Consider the following 19,614-nt stretch of genomic DNA (forward strand, 5'->3'; position numbering starts at 1 on the left):
TGAATAATCTTAACTTCTTGGAACAAATATGTTCATCGAGAGAAATCGAAGTCCTTATAGGGCTACTATAGCTTCTACGTTCTCAAAAAGCCTTTTTGTTATTAACTATACACATATTATTTTAATGAACACACTGTGTCTAAAAAGTTAAATGTGTATATAACTATTACAAATATTATTAAGGTAATTTTCAATAAAAGATAATATTTATTAGTACTAATTATCCAGTTATTATCCTGTATAATTATCACCTTTTTGGAAGACTTCTTTATATGGTGATATCACATCGAAAGCATTCGAATAACTTGTTTAATATTTACAGTACTCTCAGTATCTATAGGTTGACTTTCTATTAAAAAACAATATGTAATAAGCATATAATGGATAGATAATTGTATTGTCCTCAATAAAATACTTCTGACACACATGAGGACGTTGATATATTTGTATTGTCGTTAATCCAGATAATTAATTATTCTTAACTTGATCAATCCATTTTTGGAAATGAGCGGGATCATTAACAGGAAACGATATCTAATTTTGTTAATAGATTTACTCCCGTTTACGCTATATATTTTACTATACGGATGCATTGTATTCAATTTTTTTATAATTACTTAATAGCAATTAAAGTAAAATAGAAAATATGCACCACGTAAAACGAAGATTTATTAACCCTAATCTTTCTTAAGCACTTGAAACAAAACCCCTCGAAACAACCAACTTAAAAATTCATATTTCATTCATAATAATTCATAGTTCATTTAAATGTTTTTTATGCATTTCCATAAATTAACGACTTCAAACATGTATTAAGTTCTTCGACAGGCGTTAATCATGGAATCACTGGCAATATTTGTCGCAAATCATCAGCCAATAAGAGAGCTATACCACCAGACCGGTTATAGTTGTTTCATAAGTCTTCCATCGTGCTATCTAATGCCTCCAGTAAATTTTGAGTGTCATTTATCCACCAGTTTGCTTTACTGCAACACTTTGACTCGTTACTCGTTGACAACACGTTGACTCGTTTGAATCGTTACCAAAATTAATTGCATAATAACTTTTATCCAGTGCCACCGAAAACATTAAAAAAAATTGTTTCAGTTTTATCGTTTACTGTTTTCATTGTAGGCATTTTTATTGCTCATTCAAGAAGGGTACCTTCCTTTGAACGGTTTGCTTTAAAGCATCGGAATCCTATTGGGTTCCACATACACAACTCTTGATTTACGTACGTACAACGTAGATATCATATATGCCCCAACAGATAAAGCAAAGACAACGTAGTGTAGTAATCTCAAGAGACCCGACCATTTATTAAGAGAAAATTACTAAAGCTAAAATTAAAACAGGTGGCGTTATTAAAGAAGAACAAATGCAAATTGTCCCCAGAGAAAAATCATCAAAGTGGGCAAAACTGTACGGTCTTCAAAAGATATATAAAAAGGAAATGCTACCGAGACCAATAATAAGCTCAATCGGATCGCCATTGCAAAAGTCAGATTCCTAGCAAAAGATCTGCAACCCTATGCCGAAGAAGCGAAATATTTTGTGAAACCACTTCATCGAGTGCATGGAAAATATCTCTGTGGAACCTAGCCACGTGTATGTACAGAAGAGGCACTAACCAAAGTAAAAAAGAAATACAGTATATCGCAGGAGATAATAAACCTAATAATGTGAATGAGATGGACGCATGGACAAGAAGCTTTACAACGATTCTACAAAGATTTAAACAAAATACATGCGAAGATCAAACTCAAGAAAAGGAATGCAAAGTCCCCTTCTTGGATGTGTTCATAGAGGAGCAAGAAAAGGGAATGCTTGGATCCTCATTTATAATAAAAAGGAATCTGTATGGATAGCTATTTAAATATCCACGATCACAATCGGAAAGGTTAACGGATTCACAAAATAAATGAAAATAAACACATACACAGATAAATAAAATAGCACAAAATATCAGAATGAGATATCAGCCTGAGATATACCTAGAAATGCAGCTTAACAATATCTTTTGGCGTTTAAGTCAATATTTATTTTGTTTACAAGTCTCTGCACTTATTCTGTCGTTTCATACTTATTGCGAAACCCATATTAGTATTTCGGAGTAGCCTTTTTTTACTATTATATATATTAGTCTGTTTACGTACAGTTTCTCAAAAACTTTCGAGATTATCGGTAATAAATTTATAGGCCGGTAGGAGGTGAGATCATATGGTTCTTTCCCAGGTTTGAGAATTATTGTCATTTCAGCTACTTTGCACATTCTAGGAAAATGATTGATTAATTCCTTATATAGCATTGATTATAAATATTAATAATTTTACAGTCTTCTCTGGTGGTTTTTTTGTAATGGTTAATTTAAAGAGATGGTTCTGTTTAATTTTTCATTAAATAATGGTCAGTTAGTTCTATTATTTCACAGAGAAGGAGGTTTAGTTTTTAAGATCATTTTTCAATAAACTTTAACTTTTACGTCATTCAACTGTTACTAATTGGTCAACTGTTAGAAGACATATCGAAACATGATTCTACTCGACCCTTTTGTGTATCAATTTTTTTGTGATGCAGAAGTCTGTAGTATCGGGGTTTTTATTTCTGTAGACAATCGTAGACATTGCTATCAGGCTTCTATTTGCACACTATTATAAAATGATATCTATGAGAAGAAGGTCTTTTAAATACGATACTTAATTCTACAAGTTTTTCTTCGAGATCCTGTTAGCACATTTAAAGAATAAATTCAGAGACGAAGATTTCAATGGTATCTCACAAAATTCTCTTCACTCACATTTGTAGAAAACTGCTATATAAATCCGTTGAATTTAACGTCGTGCAGTTTTTAAGAATACAAGACTAACATTGTTCAATGCTAGAACAGCTATGGCCGACCGCTAACTGTGGCAAAATTGAATGAAGACTGAATATCGTCGAGTTTTGCTATAGATTTTCTCCTTAAAAATTCTGCTGTATATCGTTTGATTCATTTTTTGTGTTTATTACTGCTTGTTTCACATAGTTCATGACTATATAAATATTTTTCTTTTTTTTTTCGTATTCTTTAGTGATAGCCAGGTCCTCTCTTTCACTTTCTTGCTGGAGTGACAAATTATTTTAGTGTATTATTTCTGTATCTCGTAGAAGTTGCCGATCTCGCGAAGGAAACTCATGAACCTGTCGCTGTTGTTACCAGTAAGTGCATAACAAATATATTAATTCAAATGTCACTGTCCTAAGGTCGAGTTGTAGCAACTGCTCAGTAGATGGAGAACTGAGACTGAGTGATGGCAGAAGTCGGAACTAGTCGGCCTCTCCGAGGATATAAGGTGGCGGCCGCGTGTCAAATGGACATGAACACGTGGAAAGAACAGGGAACAGGCTAAAGAAATTTCTGATACAGAACAGTTTGTTTGTCTCACTCTTTGACTCCCAGTGATGCTATGCTAGTAAATATTTGTATAATCGGGAAGAGGTCAGTGTGGACACAAACACATATTCATACAACACGAATGGGGATCCATACCAGTACAATATTATACCCTATTAGTAAAAGGGAGCGCAGGATAATCAGAGACTTAGATAGAAAGGGATGGTTGTATTTGCGTTCATCGAGACAATATAGGGAATTGTAGGAGCCAGTGAAAATTAGCGAAGGTTTGTGTGTCTGAAAAGACACGTACATTAGGGCTTGAAGAATGACGTAAATTGTGACCATTTAAAACCGTTGGATTTAGAAAAAAGTGTAGATATGTGTTAATAGAAGTGACCATAAAGTCCAATGGGGAAATTATTGAAATATATAATTGAAACCTGTCTCAGATAGTCGGGCAGAAATTATACAGGTGATCTCTGATATCACCTGAGGGGTTGGCTGAGGTGGGTAGAGCGATTTATCTAACAGCAACTTATAACTATTATTTATTATATTAAATACTTATTATTACTCATTTATTTCATACATATTTGTGAATTTATTGTATACCGATCGAGATCATGTTAGTTTAGATAATACTTGTAAAACATTCATTATGTTTCTGCAATGTTTCTTGCGGGCGGGGTTTAGTAAACTATTGGGACGGAATGGGGAACCAATGTCGTCGGGTGTGGGCGGGTGGGTAAATATTTATGCTGGGGGCCTGATACTACCGATATATAAAAATCCTCAGCATCATTTGGTATTACCGTCCAACAGGTCGTCTCTTTTCTCTTTCTCAATCGTTCCGCACCTACTTGAAGTGCGCCTTGGTGTAGTTAAGTGTATTTCAAGTATTATCGTAGTTGAAGCTCTAAGATGATAAAGGGTGTATCGAAGATGCCCCAAGACCCTTAGCCATGAACTATTTCAATTACATCGATTCAGTTCAATGTTTAAGGCCACCAATGGTGGATTGAATTTGCTGAGAATTCATATAGTCTAGTAGAATTGGTAGAAGGTGGATTGCAGTCGCTTAGTTTCTTGGTATTGCTAGTTTATTAGGATATGATGTCACATCCAGCTTGAGGTTCTATTTGATTTCATTAATATTGGCAATATGCTGCGATGATTACAGTTTTTTTCAATATCGATATGGTGTGCTAATGATAACTATTACTAAGGTGATATTGTGTGGTATTGTTTCCATTCGACAGCCTGCATCATTCAAACAGTGTACCTGTTATTTCTTGAGTAATGTTTCAGGATAAAATCTTGAGAATAACCTAGATTCTATGTATTTTTTGCAATTCGAGGAGGTAGTTCAACTAACTCATTTTTGAGTTCAATAAGATATATTTTTCATAAGCATTCCATGATATCAAAGGTATATACTGCAGCTATTGCAGCATGATACAGATTTCAGGTTCATTAAGCAATGCATTAGACATCTTGTACCCTAATGTTATTGCAGGACATTGTTATAACAGGACAAAGCGTTGCGGGTTCCTTTGTTGGTGTTACGTCGTAATGTATACGAACTTGTACTCTAGCTAACCTGGGAAGTTGTGCTTTGTTAGTTCTCGTTTTTTAACGCATGAGTGTAGGGCACTTCAGTCGTTGCTACACCCATCACATCATTCACTTATATCAGACGATTTTTATGAATTGACCGTTACATTTTTACTTTGATAGTTAAGGGAGCAGAAACTTACAACAATGGTAGCCGCTGTTTAAAAAGTGTCGTAATATAGTTTGCAAAGTGCGCATCACGTCGCTAATTTCTCTCTTTCTTTTTTTGTATCCAGAAAGAAAGCGAGGATTTAACCAATTTTCTATGAGTTTATTTAAATTCCTTTCACCATTATTCACATATTGTGGATTCTGGAGATATACCTTCCATATTCTAATACCTTGAATATATTATGTAAGCTAGATATTTATATATAAAATATATTGCAGTTAAGAATTATGTTCATTATTATTTCAAATTATAATTAATAATTTTTATATGAAAATGATTGGGAAATCGTTGCATTATATTTACTTCCGAATTCCGAATAATTCCATTTCCGAATTGTAATTGGTTGATGAGGTGAGTTCTCTTGTAGAACCAGATATAATTTAAGATTTTGGGTGAAAGACAGTAAAAGTAATAGTTGACGCAATATTTTATCTTAAGCGGTTTATAATGATAGTATGAGCGCTTAGTTCAGTATAACATGCAAAATGTCAGAAAGTATTTGAACGTTTTACGAAGATTTCCCCAAAGGACGTAAGATGTTTGTAACCATTTACCAACTGCCCATATTGATATACAATTTTTTGAGGTTTTATTTAGTTATTATTTGATGGTATTCGTATCTCTGGGATTTTAACGATATTGCTGCTGTTTTCTTTGTTCGATTTGTTCAACAGGACTGTTAGGTTACATGGCCGTTATCTGGAGTTTTCTAAGACTCGCATGGACGAGAGTCTGAGATGCAGTTCTGTCAAATGGGGTTAGTCTGTGTGTACATATCTTTACGGTATATTTTTTGGTTAAATTATATTAATATGGTTTGAATTTTTCCATACAAAACCCTTTCCATTATGACAACACATTTTAGGTCATAATAAAAATTAATAAAAATATCTAACAATATATCACATCCTGACAATTATCATATATTTTGCCATAATTCCTATACACACTTATTGTAAATTCATAGTTATTTATACTATATTAGGTAAAAATATTAGTTGAAGCTAGTGTTTACCCATATATATAATCATATAAGGAATATATCTGACTAATAATAAAATATGTTTCTTGTATTTTTTATAACTAATGTTCTTGATCATCATGGATGATCTTTACGCGTTCGATTATTATTTTTATCAATCATCAATAGCTCGATGGGCCAGTTTTATGCCTTCACTCTAATTAATATTTTTTGAATTTCGTTCAGTTAAGGGAGATGTCATCGAATTTTCAGAAGTAGCAGTAGTTCGAGGTTAATAATATAATATTATTGTATACGGTTAAAAATAGTTACACTCTTGACGGCACCTTTTGTGAGTGGGAGGAGGATTAAGGTAATATTAAAATCTCCATATTTCAGTGATTTTGTATAACATCCATGTTTATTTGTAATTGTTGAAATAAATCATTGCCAAATATGATCATTGTCGGCAAAATTAATCGATGCCTTTGTTGTATTTTTATTAGACTGGATAAAAAATGTATTATATTGTCGAGGCTGACAAATAATAAAGGGATTATTTGAGTGCATTGGAGGTTTTTCATTTCCTCTCATTTATTTCACAACAAACTTGTGCTTATTGTATCAGTTTTTCTGCAATTATAGTTACGTTTACGATTGTTCTAATGTTTTATTCTAACTGGCGTCTTTATTATTTGCTACAAATTCATATTCTAATGATATCACATGTAACTTTGGTTTGTTTGTTGTTGAATGTATGGTTTAAAGGTACCACCATCGACTACCCAAGCCTCGTCTACAGCCATAATGTAATGTAAACATCACTGTTTAATTTCGTCTTATTTCCATTCATTGCCCCCTAAAATTTAGCCTGAAACACTGACATTTCTTAAATGCTTATATTAGTAATCTATTATTAAATATATAAAATGATAAGATATTAATCTTGACATATTTTATGCCGAATAATTCTAAAAACTTCGAATATACAAGCTGTGTTAAACCCAAACCCTTTATCTAGACATCAGCGGGTATGTCGACGGTCTGCAAATACTTGAGTGCCTCTACTTTATTTGCATCAAGAGTAAAGTAGCGCCGCGTATCTATATTGTCTATTAATTGGATTTACAGACGACTTAATAGCGTTCTGATCGTCATCAACTCGACCTTTTTATTTGTATTTTCATTATATTACTGTCCCGGTTGTATGGTGTCCAGAGTTGTATACAATATGGCCACAACAATTTTAAAATGTGTTTGTAAATCATGATCTCATCATGTTCATGTTCATACATTTTTGATTTTCTTCTAGGAAACTCAAGTTACTCTATATTTTTAATTGGCTCATCTAATTTCTTTCATATATATTTCTTCCGTTTTAATTTAACCTCAAATGTCATACTTAAATATTTGCCACCACTATTATTATTTGGTAAAGTAGTGGCATGTTTGTAGACCGGTGGATTGTTTAGTTCTTTTTGTTGGTAAATTTGGTAGAAAGTAGATTTGAGCCTGTCTGATTTGATTTTTTTTTCATTTATGATAGTGCTATAGCTCTTTTTGTTTAAACACACCTGCAGAGTTCTCATGGCGATGTATTGATGTCGATTATTTGCAACAACATAACAGTAAGTAACAAGAAAACAAAGACATGACGCGTCCCAACAGTATATGATGACGGAAGAATCTATGCGGTACCGATGTTGTCGATATCTGTTGTTCTATCTACACTCCTGATGACGGTATCAGACAAATGTATGTATTTCTTAGAACTGGGACCCGTCTGATTAAACTTACATTATCAAATCAATCATTTTCAACTTTTGCACACATATCAACAATAAACTAATGAAACAATTGGTGGCATTCAAGAAAACTTATTGTCTTGTTTATCTCGGATCGTCGATCGTTCATGGCATCCTTCATGAATAATTAGAAGATAAAGAAGATACAAATAATGTTATACCTAGAACATGATTTATTTGTTTATATTATAAATTAAATGATATATAGATTTGCAAATATTTTGGATCGGCATCAAGCATTAAAAAGAAAGGACCAATTTGATGGTACATTTTAGGCATTATATATTATATTCCATTAACATATATATATATATATATATATATATATATATATATATATATATATATATATATATATATATATACATATGTTATAAATCATGGGTTGCGCTCTAAGAATACAAAGATGTTCTTCCTTGGAGATGGATGCGTGGAATAAACAAAGAAATAACAATAAATTTTGATATAAACTAGATTTATTTTTAGTTGTGAACACTCTTTCTTAAGGATGATAATAAAGCGCACAAGACGGGGATGAGATGATAAACTAGAAGTTACGTTTTTTAATTATTAACTTTTGCAGTTATGGCCAAAAATCCATATATATAAGTATAATATAAGTATTTCTTATATACATGATAACTTTATATATATATATATATATATATATATATATATATATATATATATATATATATATATATATATATATACATGATATGTAGATTGAATGCCACTAGGCGTTTTAGCCTACGCATTGCATTTATATATCCAGGAATGTAACCGGACAATATATATTTGGTTGTAAATTTAGATTTATTTTGTTTTGCAGTCTATGAACTTATTGTGTTGTCTTTATGTATAATTTCTCAAGAACTATGAATATCATCTGTAACAGATTAATAAGCGAGTAGGAGGCAAAAAAATTAGAAAATTATAGTCTTAGTATTGCGTTGAATATGAATTTTGTTAATGTTAAATCCGTCATTCATAGTTAACTCTTAACTCTTAGCTTTTTAGCTTTTTTAGGTTGAACCCAAGAGCTTTTTTGCAATTATTCTGTATTATCATTATTTGTTTTCTTGTCTTTGTGACTTCTCGTGACTTCTCTGATAGTAATTTCCATTAGGTGTTAATAATTTCATTTTGTTCCTCCATAGATACTTCCAGACAGAAAGGGCTTAAACACAATTTTTAGGTTTGTGAAATGTGAGCCTTTTCTATATTATTTTTAACGTTAAATTCTATTTCATCTTTCTATTTTTTTATTGCCATTGTGTATAATAGTTCGGTTATGCTGCTGTGGCCAACTGAGTCCTCTTAGTCTTTCTATCGTCTATCTACAAGTCCTCTTATCACTTTCCATAACTAGTAATTTGTAACCTCAGTTGATTTATATATATATATATATATATATATATATATATATATAATGTATATAAATAAAAAATATTGAAATATATCATAAATATATTAACATATCTCCTCGAAAATATAATCAAAATTGTCTATAGCCCATATTCTCATACTGATAGGAGGGCAGTATAGCTGAAAGTTTGTGTCTGTTAATATTTTACTTATTTGTTCAACACAAAAATGTATTGATGCAAGTTATAATTATTTTTACGTTTTCGTGAAAATTGTGGAACGGATAATTAAAACGGTTAAATTATACAATTTAATTTTCTACTACGTACAATTTTCCTCGGTTTTGCCCTCGGTGTATTTAAGTAAAACCTCTATATATACTCTATGTTATTACGGTTATATGTACCGAAAGTTTTCGCACCTTTCGGCCAGTTAATAATAAAAATGTTAATACCTGTGAATATGGGAGCGGCCTTTAATTTAAATAACGTGAAGAAATTTTCTTAGGAAAAGAAGTTGGAATTTAAAGGACCAGGTATATAGACAGACATTTATTAAAAAAAATAATGAATTTGTGGATGTAACCAAAATATTTTCTTGTACTGTTTTTCCTGCTTACTTTTTGTTGGGGATAAAGCTTGGACGGATAGGGGGGTCATCGATCCAGGGCACTTAACCTTGAAAGCAAAAAGACATGGAAACTCTAAAATTCATTCAATTGTTACATTCAATTCCTTCATAATATGTATCAGCGGTGATGCAAACGTTCAAGATTTAATTAAAATAGTGTCCCTTTGCTCACTCTCTACATTTTTATACCCAACAATTAAATGTCTAAACCAAATTGTTCCTCAAATAAGCAAAGACGTGTATTTTTTGGCAAACTATAAGACGTTCCTGATTATTTTAATAATTTACCTCATCGAGTAGAAGTTTCGAACAACTCCACGGCGCTCCAGCATACTGAAATTTTAATATATTCCGACGGACTATTAATGTTTTTCACGAAAATAGAAACCATGTTATTGAGTGCATAGATGATATAGAAGATTAATTTTTCAGCAATATAGGCTCTAGCAACCATAGCAGGGTATTAAATGATCCTATCTTCAATTTTTGGCTAACTTTTTCCCATCATGTTACGCGCCACGTAGGTATCCTTTTGAACCAGCAGCAGGAAAGAAAGATGGAACCTAATGGAATAAGAGACGCTATCGATAGTTTTGAACTCGGTATTATTTCACTAAATTAAAATAGCTCAGGTTTAAGTGGTCAACAGAAAAAATTAGCCAAATATTATGAAAGAAAATGACGAAATATTAATTTTTCCTCTTATTAGCAACAGAATCTTCTTACATTTATTACATTTTTATTTACATTCATTACAAACCAGCAGTCTGATAACATTTTAGCATTCCGGCTTCCTTGATAACGCTCTTCTATCTGTTTGATATCCTTGTGAAAGCGCTCACCTTGTTTGTCACTCACCATTCCAAAATTATGGGGAAAATGCAAGAAATCGATTTCTAAAGTCACTCTACACTCCATCGTTTATCTCAGCACCGTTAAAGCTGTGCATTACTTTGCATTTAATGTGCATTTAAAAATGTCTGCATTACTTTCTATAGAGATAACTAAGCCGCTAAATTTTTCTAGGTAAGATTTTTATCATCATCAAATTTATTGTTTTTTTATGTCTTTTTATAACAGGCAGGGAAATGTCTTCTTTTGGTTTATGATTAGTTAATTTAGAGAGAACACTTTTCAACTTTTTTTACTTTTCTTGACCAATTTTATCTTGACGATGAAATATGTAAAGGTGGAGAAATCACATTTTCTTGTGTTCATATTTAAGGTTTGATTTGTCATAAGCAAAGTCAGTTCTTTTTATCCAATCTTTAACTTCATTGTGATTTTCGGTGTCTGCGCTGTCCCGCAAACAGAGAGAACAAAAATATTTCTTGAAATCTCCCTGTAGTCCAAGCAATGTAGCAACAACTTTTAAATCAGTACAAACTTTCTAGTTATATTCTTTGTATTAACTTTAAAATTAGTTTCACGTTTTCATACGTTTCTTTTAAAGTCACTGCCAAAATTAAATGTGAAATTAGTATGGAAGGATATCGGCTGCCATTGCGGCAATACGGCTTTTAAGCGTAAGTACTAAGGAACCTGACATATTAGACAAACATATTTTTAGAGACAGACAATATTCGTAACTATGGGAAAAGGCGTCTAAAAGACGTAATCCTATTTCGGTTAGAAAAGTTGGGCCACACAGTGTTATTCGTTGTTTTAAATAGGTCACTATACAGTTTCGTAGAGGTGTCCAACAAGAATTCTTCTGTGGTTTGCTGGGTTTGAGGTTTTTTTCATTTAAAACAGTTTTGATGATGCTGTTTTCCCTCTCTTTAATATTATTATTTCCTTCGGTATCTATGACTACTTATCTGCTCAAACTCGGTTTCAGTCGCTCTGTCAGTATTTGTTGTATATATGTTCTGTTTTTATTTCTCTTGTTATGATATAAGCTTTATTATTTGTTTCTACATAGATAATGTAGGTTTTTTCTGATCTTAGAGGCTATGAATAGTAAGTGAGCTTTCTCCTTTTCCAGGGCTAAGAATTTTACCTCTGGTTTAAATCTAGTAATTTTGCTGTGTGAGCTTGTGGAGGTTGGTACGAGCCCTGAGGAGGCGTATCCTCGCCTTGAAGATTTCTGTTTTAACCATAGTCATGAAACAGGGCTCTCAGTAAATCCGACTGCTGAGAATATAAAATCCTGGTTCTCCAAGTTACCATTCGTAAAACACCAAATCTGTTTACAGAACCCAAGGAAACCTACATAGGTATATTAAATATAGAGACTCAATCTATGACGATCAGTATATAGCGGAGCAGTGTACCAAATTAATAGACCAGTGACTGAGGAATGACGATGTCGATGAAGATTGTAATATCTGAATTATTTGTTGGGAATGCTAACGATTATGTCTATAATTCTTGTATCAGGCAAGTATTTCGGCATTACGAAACGTTTGCCATTGAAAACACATAATTAAAAATATTATTTGTATATAAATATGCTATTCAATATTCTTATTTTGGTTGTTGGCTTTCGCTAATTGCATTACCACATATTCTTGGAGAATTGTGTGGTGTTATAGTAGTGTCTCACAGACCATAAGCCCACTAATGCAACCAAATCTCCCGAAGAGTCTTGGAACCTGGTGTCTAATTCCCAATAATTAATTCAAGAGGACTCCGATTCAAGGGACATTAACGTTTATCATTCGAGTTGTTTGTTCTTTCCTATTGGTGTCACAACATGTTGTCCGAACGCTTATTTTTGTTAATTATAATTATTATTTGTATTTCTTGTATTATATTTAGTTATCTGAACTTTTTGTAATAATCTAAATATTTCGAATCCTTAATTTATATTACTTTTTTATTTATTGATTTTTTTATTATATTACTTTTTATTATAAGGCGCTAATGTCCAATATATTTTGATAATGGGCAAATTACATAACGGCTTAAATGCGAAACATATTGATTGCTGGATATTAGGAGTATATCAATTATTTAATAGCTTAGTGATTCGATATTTTCGGTACTCGTAGGTACTCTATATATTTTCTTTGAAAGTCTATCTCATTCTTCGAAATGTATGTTGTTCTACATAGATATGAATCATTTGATGCTAATTAATACTAGATTAATTATACTAAATTTAAGCTCTATTCTCAAGGCAGCATTTTTTGTTCTATCTGTTCTTCGTAAAGAAGTGGTAGCTGGTAGATTCTGAATTATATAAGGAGCAGTCATAATTTAGTTTGGATAGTCTAGTTTTCTACAGGATAAGCACTTCACAGTATTAAGATTATTAGGTGATTTTGATTTAAGGTCTTCACTGCGCTTTCTCTAGGAAATATCTATCTATCCTAATGCCCAATATATCAGAGGGATAAAAGGAGAACGACTAACTACTTCTAAAGCAGTAGATGTAGACTAGAGCGTCAAAAACATTGTCCTCTGGTGAAATTCATTGCTGGATTAAATAATATATAGGATTAATAATGCCAGGAGTTCCTGTTTGCTGAGAGGAAGCATCTTAAGAAGGGGGCTTCGCTTTATTTTCTGCGTGAAAATATTATATTTTTCTGGTGAAGATTGATATTGAGATTGACAGATTCAGAAATGATACAGAGATGGATTTGGTAATTTATTTTTTTTACAAGCGACAGTACATTTTCGAGTTCAACAGACGTGCTTTAAATTTGTGACAGGTAGTAGATAAATTTGAAAATTAAATTTTATCTTATTCAGCTATTTTTCCCCAGGGGTTAAGTGGCTGTCTAAATGGGGACCAACAACTTGCGATACAGCATTATAGCTAGCAGGCCACAAACATGTTCGCTATGGTGAGGGACAACTCCAGGTATGTCAAAAATATAGATGTCATCTAGCAGTGCTGCATGATGAGAGGTAGCAAAGGAACACATCAATAAGAAAGACGCCAACTAGGCCAGAATGGTGAGAGATAGTACGAGGTACAACAACAGGAGCATTCCAAGTGTGACGCCAACTCTAGAGATCCATAACATGAGCTTGGCCATCCTAATGGCTACAACCAGGGCTACTTGAGGATCTGCTATAAGCGTGTCTGAATGTCCAAGACAAGCGTTCCGCCAACCTGTGGGCCACAACATGCGTTGTGAGCGCACATTTGAGCGATCCGCAACGATCATCCCATAAATCTAGTGATTCCATAGCAGCGTTCCACCAAACTAGAGGGCCCACCACGTGGAACATCCACAACGAGCATCCCACTAAACGGAGCACCACGATGAGTCTCCCACCAATTTGGTGAGCCACAAAAAGCATTTTACCAACCTGGAATGTCTACCACGGGTCTTCCGAGAACCTGGGTACCACAACGGGCGTTCTACTAAACTGGAGGGACCTTAGCAGACATGCAGGTCACCAAAGGGGACATGTGAAAAAGCTACCAGCCTGGAGGAACAAACAGAAACATTCACATTTAAAAAGACTACTACAAAATCACCAGGCACATTAAGAAAGCAAAAGAGCTTGCAGCATAGGCATACATATGTGAGGTAGACCAACAAGATGAACAATTGTTAGAATCACCAATGCAAGAGACAATCAACTGGCTGCCAATTTAAAAGGTACCAACAACCGGTTACCATTACGAGGGCAGACATTTGAAATCAAAGATCAAGATCATTAATGTGAGTATCAACCAAACAAGATGGGATCAACCAAACAGACAACCTAATGGGCGTCTGGAGTCAAACCGCCACCACTAGAGGAGACAAGTAGTTAGGTCGCCAACTAGACAGTTGTCCACAAACAGGTTGCCATCATGGTATCCATTAAAAAATCAATAAATAACCTGTTCACCAAAAGTACACCAAAATATATGTTATCAACCAGATGTTAACAAGGTAACGGTAAGAAATCAGCTATCAAGACTGTGATAAATAGCAAACAAGACGTTTGTCAACAAGATATCGTCATAATAAAGTCAATATAAAATTTAGTAAACAAAGAATACATATGTTACAACAAAAAATACATATGTTATTAATATGGAGTATGTCAACAAACAGTCAGGCATAATTAAAATAGTTAAGCAGTCAAGCAGTATCAATAGTAGTAAACAAAACCTCAAGTTGTTGTTGTTGCACGCATGTTGCCAATATGGCGGACGTCGATAATAGGGTAGCAATAATCAAAACTACAAGAACGAAGAGGTCAAGCCAAGGAGGAACCAAGATCAAGTGGTCATCGCAAAGTAAAAAAAACAGGCTGTTATAAGAAAAGTATTAAGAAAATCAAGTAGTTATAAAGTCAATTAAGTCGTCGGTAAAAGACGTCAACAATGGTACTAGCAAGAAAATGCATCAAGCATTACGATGCACATGACAGTATATTAGAAAATATTGGTTTTTAAAAATTAGAACAGTAACAAAAAAGAAAACTCAACGGCAAGTAGTTAATACAAATGATTTGGTATCAGAACTAATTAGTATTTTGTTTTAAGTGTATTATTATAGGAAAACAATGGAGGAACTAAATTGGCACATCAGCTTTTACAATTGATGCAAACTTATATGGACACAAGAAGAAGTAGAGCCCAACAGCGTTCATACATATTGGAAGACCTAGAGGAAGAATATTAAAATAGGAATAGTTGGATTAGATCTTCTCATGCAAAACAGCATGTTCATAGACAGTAAATCATGTAAAATTAAGATAAGGGTAAATTAGCTATTGTTATTAAATATGTTCCATAAAGGCCAATATATTAATAAAAAATAATGCAAACATTAGCAAAACATCTTGCACATCCGACATTACTATTCTAATAAATTCTATGTTAACGTTTCAACGAATAAACGTTAGTAGCTTGATAGAAGATCTATATATATTTATACGATTTTACCATAATATTATTTTAATGGCTATATAATATATATATATATATATATATATATATATATATATATATATATATATATATATATACATATATATACAAATTCGAAATCTAATCTAATCTCGAAATCTAATTTCATATTAATCATGAAGATATTACTATTGAAATTGAAAATACTGTAATTGTATAGTTTATATTTTGTTACAAGTCAATGAAATAGCAAATGATTAATTTTTTTTATAAACTTTGTGATTGTCCTAGGTAAGAGTGTAAAATCCGACAAGGAAAAATGATCCCAGTCACGCCAGTAATCAGGCTGGGTAAGACCGGATGTCTTCTGGGATAATTTCTAAAGTAGCTCACTCCTCAGTTGCTCCTCCTCAGCTCACCCATAGTTAGTAAAAGAAACTTGAAAATATATTAAGAAAATGTACGTTATGGGGAATATAATTATGAATTAGATAGAAATGATGGACTTGCTATATACAGGAATTCTATTGTTTCTAATTTGTGATTCTCCCTTTTGTTCTTCTGCATTTTACTTCTTCTGGTCTTCTGGTTTAATTATTTAGTAATTATTTCTTGGCAATTCTTGTAATTATTTAGTAATTCTGATCAATGTAACGATGTCTCTTGTAATTTATCTTTGGGCCTGATTTACTAGCTGAAAAGGTTTTCTTGCTGACGTTAACTCAATATAGAAGAGAGGATTTCTCGTGAAGCTTGGATAGCCGATTTTAGAGGAATAGTCTTCGGGGTTACCGGATTGGGAACGCCTCTGACAGGGATCTGATGTGGGAATTTTTGGAGAGAGCTGAGGTTGCATGGAATTTTTTGTATAAGGAAAATATCTTTATGATATATCAGTTTCCCGATGAATCTGAGTATTTCATGACAAACCATGGCGCATACAGAGCTTGCCTGAGAAGTTTATTTTGCATTACCTGAAGATTTTCTACTAGTTCCGGCTCAACAAATCCAAAGCTGTGCCATACGCGTACTGGGGTGTTTCAACATCTTTCTTCATAGGAATGTCTTTACTTGAAACAACCTTTCCGACAAAAAGGAACGCAGTAAAATTGTCAGCTGAACAGCTAATCTTGCTTCCATGGCTTTTTTAAATGAATATTTTAATACAATCAATCAGCTGTATTGAGCAATCCCAACGAGATATAATTAGATAAATAATAGTAATTATTGCTTGTTTTGGTGGGCGAGAAAAGTTAACAAAATCGGGAAAAGCAAGAATGAATAATTTGTTATTGCAACATCTAACTAAAATTCAGCTTGTGTGGACGGCATACAAAATTATTAAAAATAGACGGTCTTCAATTTATACTCTATACATATTTAATCAATTAATAATTATTTATATATTTTATAAAACTTATATTCATAAATTTCAGAGTATATATTGTTTTGTATGATATTTTTTTGAATTATTTGTTAAATGTTAATCCATTTCAAATAATATTACTATTATTTTATTTCTATTTATTGAAAAAAGAACTAATATTGACATGAAAATGTTAAATTAATTAGTGTTTTTGCACGTATTTTCCAAATATGTATTTAAAAAAAAAGAGATATTCTTAAATAATTTTTTTTTTACTTTAAATATATTTTTATTTTCATTATTATTTTTAGTACCATTAATATGATAATAATTCTGAGCAATGCAACTTTAAAAGAAATCTATTATGAAACTTTATTATTATTAAATTTTAGAGGCAACATTGTATAGCAGACAGCCATAATCTACTTTTGAGAGAATGATAGATAGATCCGTTTATATGTTATACTCATGATAGAGATGCAACTCATTAGGGGACTCTGGCGCAAAGTTTTGCTTTGACCAACATCCAGAGGTCAGCATAGCGGATCATTCAAGTAATTTGATTGGTCAATTTAAATCTCCGTTATAGGCACCTGTAAGAAAAATATTTTACTGTGAAGACATTTGATTGGCTCATTAGTAATGTTTGGCACGTGACAGCTTTGACGTCATATTTAATTGACCAATGAAATTTAAATAAAAAACATTTTTTTCTGAAATAAATTTATTAAATAAAATTCAATTGAATATAGATATCATATTTAAAAATAAATAAATATAAATATAATCTATAACAATAAATATACAATGTAAATTGATCTACAAAATATAAATATATTATAAAAATAAATATATCTATAAAATATAAATATTATATACATTTATATAAAACATAAGCATTGGTTTCAGCATTTGGTGCATTACAAATAAAATAATCTTTTCCGTCTTTCCTTTTTCATATTTGTTTAGTGCCATGAATTCAACAGGATCAATCAGAGTTCTGTCTTTTTGTTTTCTTATACCGAAAGAAAACTTTGAGTCTTTTCCTCTTAATGTTCTGCTCACCTCTTTTACTCAAAAGAGTAAATCGCACACCTTGTACTTTTAATATTTTATCCAAAAGATCATTATGGAAAGTACAATTTACTTTTTTTTAAACATTTAACAAAAATTTTATTCCATTATCGACGTGGCAAAATCGCTGAAAATCGAAATTATGAACAGTTGAATGTTTAGACATTATAAGGTTGTTTAGTATATTATTTTTTATTACCTTTTACCTTTATAATCTTTTATTTTGTTACCCACACGATGGACAATTAGAATCTTCGGAGCAAGAAGAAGACGTATGTCGGAACTGCCAATTCATGTTGCGGCGCAGAAGGAAAGCACGTAGCGTATCACAAGTGACAACTAAGTCATAACACTGTTGGTACTTGTCATTTTTCCATCTCTTGTCTAAGTCATTATACGCAATCTATCAACTCCAAATAGTTCGTCATTGCTCGGAGTAATGAGGAGTGAGCCACCCCTTAATTATTCATGGAAAATAGTTCACCCACATGTGAAAGAATCTATTTAAATATCTTAACAGCACCAATCTCTTCAAACGATGAGATTGTACCTGATGTCACAAAGTAGCAATCGGTGTCATATGGGGTCCTAATGTTATCATTTACATATCGGCGTCTATTGGACTCTACAGCTGGAGGATGTGAATGGTCGTTTAGCATGTCGTCCCGGGGCGAATAACATGTCGACCACCACAGAGCTTGAAATGTAGTTTTAAAGATAAGGACTGATAACATCCCATTCGGCTCAATCCAACCTTAGCATTTAGGTTTTTATTGAGTTACGTGTCCTCTTGACCCAGCCGCACAATTGAATTGTATAACTAAGAACCAAATAAATATTATGTACATGTTTGATGCTTGTATTATTTTGCCCGTCCCCATAAGATAAAGTGTATGGACACACGCCTTCAACAACAGGATTCATTCATCTAGGAATTTTGGAATCGCAGAGAACTTAATTAACTCCATCTATTTGGCTTGTGTTTAATTCCTTCAATAGTCGATAGGCTTCCTTCAAGACCTTCGTGGATAACCCCCAGGAAGGACCTTCATGATTAAGTAGTTAGTTAGCATCATATCATTTGACATAAACAACACATATGAATTATAAATATATGTTAACTATTTAACAACTCTGCGCTTTTTGAAAGAAATTTTTTTTTCGTTACTCGGGAATATTTTAAAATTACAATTCGTTAAAACGCGATGTTTGACAAACGATATTTTAACAAAAATATTGACCCAACATCAAACTGAACAGTTCCTAATAGTTGCCAATATATCATGAAACAGTTAAAATTATCTTATTATTTATCAATCAAAATATTATTCGTTTTGCAATATTATATTTATGATTAATCTTTATAATAATCAATTTATAAAACACGCAGTTTCTAAATAGTGCTATATTACAATTTGCATAGTTAGTTACAATCATAT

At 32.3% G+C, this 19,614-nt stretch overlaps 1 long non-coding RNA gene across 1 annotated transcript; it reads left to right on the plus strand.

Annotated features, from left to right (window-relative positions):
- Positions 1 to 9,486: 9,486 nt before the first annotated feature.
- On the plus strand, positions 9,487 to 19,027 carry LOC143200363 (uncharacterized). Its single transcript, XR_013006699.1, has 2 exons — positions 9,487 to 15,587; positions 17,494 to 19,027. It is a non-coding gene; the product is annotated as an uncharacterized LOC143200363 (long non-coding RNA).
- The last annotated feature ends 587 nt before the right edge of the window (positions 19,028 to 19,614 follow it).

The sequence above is a fragment of the Rhynchophorus ferrugineus genome, unplaced genomic scaffold (assembly GCF_030347505.1).
Source record: "Rhynchophorus ferrugineus isolate W39M unplaced genomic scaffold, kcgeb_rfMv2 rfM7, whole genome shotgun sequence".
NCBI lineage: Eukaryota > Metazoa > Arthropoda > Insecta > Coleoptera > Curculionidae > Rhynchophorus > Rhynchophorus ferrugineus.